Source organism: Ictidomys tridecemlineatus, chromosome X (genome assembly GCF_052094955.1).
Source record: "Ictidomys tridecemlineatus isolate mIctTri1 chromosome X, mIctTri1.hap1, whole genome shotgun sequence".
NCBI classification, from domain to species: domain Eukaryota; kingdom Metazoa; phylum Chordata; class Mammalia; order Rodentia; family Sciuridae; genus Ictidomys; species Ictidomys tridecemlineatus.
In genome coordinates, this window is record NC_135493.1 from 109,531,540 (window position 1) to 109,537,539 (window position 6,000).

Here is a 6,000-nt window from a genome sequence, read left to right on the forward strand (position 1 = left end):
GGTGCTGAGGATCGAATCTGGGCCGCACAGATGCCAGGCAAGCGCGCTACCGCTTGAGCCACATCTCCAGCCCTTCGGTTCATATTTTATTTGCCATAATGTTCATTCAATGATACTTAACTTTAAAAGGGCTAGGCAAATACAAACTATCTGCCTGGAAGAAAATGTAAATAAGGATATTTTTGAAGTGCACTACAAATTTCTGTAAGCCCCTACTATGTGCCAAGAGTAAATAGCCCAGCATCATAGTTTAGGAGAATTTCACTAATCTGGTTGCGAAATTCCTATGTAGAGCATTATACTACAATATGTTAATGCTTCTAGAGAGAAAACAAGAGAATTCTAGGAGAATACTAAGGATATGCCTTTGCCTGGGGAAGCCATAGAAAGTATATTCAAAGACTGGACATTGGAGATGAGAGATTTACTAAGTTAAAGAAAATGACTGTGTACCTGGAATAGAGGCATGGGTGGAAGTTATGGTTAGGGAAAAGATAGGTAGGCAGAGATCATTTTAGGAAGAGGAAGAAGTGTATGAAAATTTAAAGATCCTTGAGAGAGCCAAGAACATCTGAGCTCTGTGGACTCTTGGGGCAGAGAGCATAAGGTTCACTAGAAATGGGAAGGTAGGGAATCATAGTAATGAAGAGGATTGGACAAGATCATGAGAGTTTGAGTGCCAGGGTAAAGTGTTTTGATATTTTCCTAAGGGCAAGAAGCAATCAACAGAATTTTGCTAGTCGGTAAGTATTTACCAGCACATCTGTGGTAGGCTCAGACTATCTGAAGTGCTACAAGAGAAGAATGAGGTATAAGAATCCACTCTAAGAACAGACTTTAAAGATTAATGAATTTATATGATACCTCAGTGATTCCATTCAGTATGTTTTATAAGATTTTCCCTTAAGATGGTTAGAAACAATGATGTTAGTTTGTATATAAATAATATGATGTTATCATACCTGGACCTTGTATGATAAAATGTTATCCATATTAGTGGTGAAAATTATAACACCTAACATATTTATAGTACTTACTATGTGCTATATGCTGTTCTAAATGCTTTACTTCTTTAAAAAATATTTTTTAGTTGTTGATAGATCTTTATTTTTTTATTTATATGTGGTGCTAAGAATTGAACCCAGTGCCTCACACATACCAGGCAAGAGTGCTACCACTGAGCCCCAGTCCCAGCCTTTACTTTTAATCTTTACAAAAACCTTCTCAAAGAAGTAATATTAATAATCCCATTTTGTAGATAAGATAACTGACTTGCAGAAAATTAAGTAACCTGTTGAAAGTACTCACCAGGTAAACTGGTGGAGATTGGCTTCAATAGAATTTACATCTGAAGTGTAATCAACAGAATGGCTGCTCAACACATGTGTTAGTCAGCTTTTTGTCACAGTGACCAAAACACTTGATAAGAACAACTTAGAAGAGAAAATGTTTATTTTGTCTTGGGCTCACAGTTTTAGATCCTCAGTCTATTTTCATTAGGTCCCATTTCTTTGTGCTGTAGGTAACAGAACATCATGGCAGGAGGTGACAGAAGGAAGCTGCTCAGTTCACAGCAGCAGGGGGAGGGAGGGAGGGAGGGAGGAGAGAGAGAGAGAGAGAGAGAGAGAGAGAGAGAGAGAGAGAGAGAGAGAGAGAGAGAGAAGAAGAAGAAGAAGAAGAAGAAGAAGAAGAAGGAGGAGGAGGAGGAGGAGGAGGAGGAGGAGGGAAGGATAGAAGAGAGAAACGGAGAGGAGGGGAGAGGAAGGGAGGAGAGGGCCAGGAGCAAGATATTGTCTCCAAAGTTGTGGCCCCAGTGATCTATTTCCTCCATCTATACCCTATCTGCCTACATTTAGGCCAAGTAGTCCATTCAAATCATCAATCCATCAAATGGATTAGTCCACTGATGATGTTATAGCCCTCATGATGTAATCATTATTCATTTAACCTCTGAACATTGCTTCATTGCCCAACACTTGAACTTTTGTGGGACATTCCATATCCAAACAATAACATCATGCTCTCTTCCCAGTGAAACCATTTAAATGGTGAAAATTATGAAGCAAACACCTGTTTAAGTTTTATCAAAATTTCCCTGAAAGCATAAAGCAAATGGAGAAACATTTGAGAAAACCTACTAATCTTAGTAAGAATAGTGAGAATTTGTGACATTGGAGCCAGAATTCGCTCCCATCTTTCCCTTTTCCTCTCAGCACAGTGTTATAGAAGTTCTACTGTAGACTGATGCAGCTAGAAGACAGGTCTCTTTCTACCCCCAATTTTAAGTCTTTGGCTAATTTCCATAGGGGAAGGGAAGTTCACTGGAATCATTTATCCATACCAGCTCTATGTTGTAGAATCTCTGTTCCAAGTAGGCATACATAATAAGGATTATATTCCCCTGCCTAGCCTCCACTAGTATAGTAGAAGCTTTACCCTCTGTGTAGCAGGATGAGAATACTAGGTACTGATTGTCCTTGTACCAGATATAGGATAGAGGTTCCACACTAGGACAGGGAAGCCAATAATAACAGAGTCTACCACTTCTAGCTTGTGCTCTGCTTGCAGAGATGTTGCTCTGGCAACAGTCCCTATCCCCAGCTTTGGTGTAGTAAATCAGAGGTTCTGCCTAATCATAGAGGTAGAGACAGTTTATGAGAACAGAGAGCTCAGTATTTATCTTTGAGGATAATAATTTTATTTAGAACATTACATTTATACATATAAGACTCAAATAACAGTATAAATCAAATAAGCCTAACAGTAACAGTATAGATTATTATATATCCGATAATAGCAGAATACACATTCTGCTCAACTGCACATGAGACATTCTCCAGGATAAACCATATGCTTGGTCATAAAACAAACTTCAGGAAATTTAAAAGAATTGAAATCTCACAAAATATTTTCTCCAGTCACAATGGAATTAAGTTAGAAATTAAAAATAGAAGTAAATTTTAGAAATCTCCAATATGTGGAAATTAAACAATGTATTTTTAAATAAGCAATGAATCAATGAATAAATAAAGTATAAAAGGCTTTGAAATGAATGAAATTGAAAGCAATATAGCACAAAGTATAAAATACGATTAGATTGTACTTACTGGGAAACTAATAGGTATAAATTACTGATCAAAAAAGAAGAAAGGTATAAAAAATTATCCTAAACTTCTGCCTTAAGAAAGCATAAAAGAAGAGCAAATTAATCTTGAAATAAAGCAAAAGGAGCAAAGTAATAAAATTTAGGATGGACATAAGTGAAAGAATGAAGAGAAAGGCAGCAAAATCAAATGTTGGTTCTTTGAAAAGATCAAAAAAAGTTACAAGCCTTGAGCTAGACTCACCAAGGAGAGAGAAATCAATATACTATAAGGAGGAATGAAGAAAGGAACAAGAGAAAATGTATATACATAATGGAATATTACTCAGACTTAAAGAAGGATGAAACTATGACATTTGCTGGTAAATGGATAGAGCTGGAGAATATCATGCTAAGCAAAATAAGCCAATCTCCCCAAACCAAAGGCCAAATATTCCTTTTTTAAAAAAATTTTATTGTTGGTTGTTCAAAACATTACAAAGCTCTTGACATATCATATTTCATACATTAGATTGAAGTGGGTTATGAACTCCCAATTTTTACCCTAAATGCAGATTGCAGAATCACATCAGTTACACATCCACTGATTTACATACTGCCATACTAGTGTCTGTTGTATTCTGCTGCCTTTCCTATCCTCTACTATCCCCCCTCCCCTCCCCTCTTCTCTCTCTACCCCCTCTACTGTAATTCATTTCTCCCCCTTGTATTATTTTCCCTTTCCCCTCACTTTCTCTTATATGTAATTTTGTATAACCATGAGGGTCTCCTTCCATTTCCATGCAATTTCCCTTCTCTCTCCCTTTCCCTCCCACCTCTCATCCCTGTTTAATGTTAATCTTCTTCTCATGCTCTTCGTCCCTACTCTGTTCTTAGTTACTCTCCTTATATCAAAGAAGACATTTGGCATTTGTTTTTTAGGGATTGGCTAGCTTCACTTAGCATAATCTGCTCTAATGCCATCCATTTCCCTGCAAATGCCATGATTTTGTCATTTTTAATGCAGAGTAATACTCCATTGTGTATAAATGCCACATTTGTTTTATCCATTCATCTATTGAAGGGCATCTAGGTTGGTTCAAGTCTTGCTATTGTGAATTGTGCTGCTATGAACATCGATGTAGCAGTGTCTCTGTAGTATGCTCTTTTTAGGTCTTTAGGGAATAGTCCAAGAAGGGGAATAGCTGGGTCAAATGGTTGTTCCATTCCCAGCTTTCCAAGAAATCTGCATATTGCTTTCCAAATTGGCTGCACCAATTTGCAGTCCCACCAGCAATGTACAAGTGTACCCTTTTCCCCACATCCTCGCCAGCACTTGTTGTTGTTTGACTTCATAATGGCTGCCAATCTTACTGGAGTGAGATGGTATCTTAGGGTGGTTTTGATTTGCATTTCTCTGACTGCGAGAGATGGTGAGCATTTTTTCACGTACTTGTTGATTGATTGTATGTCCTCCTCTGAGAAGTGTCTGTTCAGGTCCTTGGCCCATTTGTTGATTGGGTAATTTGTTATCTTATTGTCTAATTTTTTGAGTTCTTTGTATACTCTGGATATTAGGGTTCTATCTGAAGTGTGAGGAGTAAAAATTTGTTCCCAGGATGTAGGCTCCCTATTTACCTCTCTTATTGTTTCTTTTGCTGAGAAAAATCTTTTCAGTTTGAGTAAGTCCCATTTGTTGATTCTAGTTATTAACTCTTGTGCTATGGGTGTCCTATTAAGGAATTTGGAGCCTGACCCCATAGTATGTAGATCGTAGCCAACTTTTTCTTCTATCAGATGCCATGTCTCTGATTTGATATCAAGCTCCTTGATCCATTTTGAGTTAACTTTTGTGCATGGCAAGAGAAAGGGATTCAGTTTCATTTTGTTGCATATGGATTTCCAGTTTTCCCAGCACCATTTGTTGAAGATGCTATCCTTCTTCCATTGCATACTTTTAGCCCCTTTATCAAATATAAGATAGTTGTAATATTGTGGGTTGGTCTCTGTGTCCTCTATTCTGTACTGTTGGTCCACCTGCCTGTTTTGGTACCAGTACCATGCTGTTTTTGTTACTCTTGCTCTGTAGTATAGTTTGAAATCTGGTATTGCTATACTGCCTGATTCACACTTCCTGCTTAGAATTGCTTTTGCTATTCTGGGTCTTTTATTTTTCCATATGAATTTCATGATTGCTTTATCTATTTCTACAAGAAATGCCACTGGGATTTTGATTGGCATTGCATTAAACCTATAGAGAACTTTTGGTAATATCGCCATTTTGATGATGTTAATTCTGCCTATCCATGAGCAGGGTATATTTTTCCATCTTCTAAGATCTTCTATTTCTCTCTTTAGGGTTCTGTAGTTTTCATTGTATAAGTCTTTCACTTCTTTTGTTAGGTTGATTCCCAAGTATTTTATTTCATTTTATTTTCTTGAGGATATTGTGAATGGAGTAGTTTTCCTCATTTCCATTTCAGAGGATTTGTCGCTGATATACAGGAATGCCTTTGATTTATGCATGTTGATTTTATATCCTGCCACTTTGCTGAATTCATTTATTAGCTCTAATAGTTTCTTTGTAGAACCTTTTGGGTCTGCTAGGTATAGAATCATGTCTTCTGCAAATAGTGATAATTTAAGTTCTTCTTTTCCTATTTTTATGCCTTTAATTTCTTTCATCTGTCTAATTGCTCTGGCCAGTGTTTCGAGAACTATGTTGAACAGAAGTGGTGAGAGAGGGCATCCCTGTCTTGTTCCAGATTTTAGAGGGAATGCCTTCAATTTTTCTCCATTCAGAATGATGCTAGCCTGAGGCTTAGCATAGATAGCTTTTACAATATTGAGGTATGTTCCTGTTATCACTAGTGTTTCTAGAGTTTTGAACATAAAGGGATGTTGTACATTGTCGAATG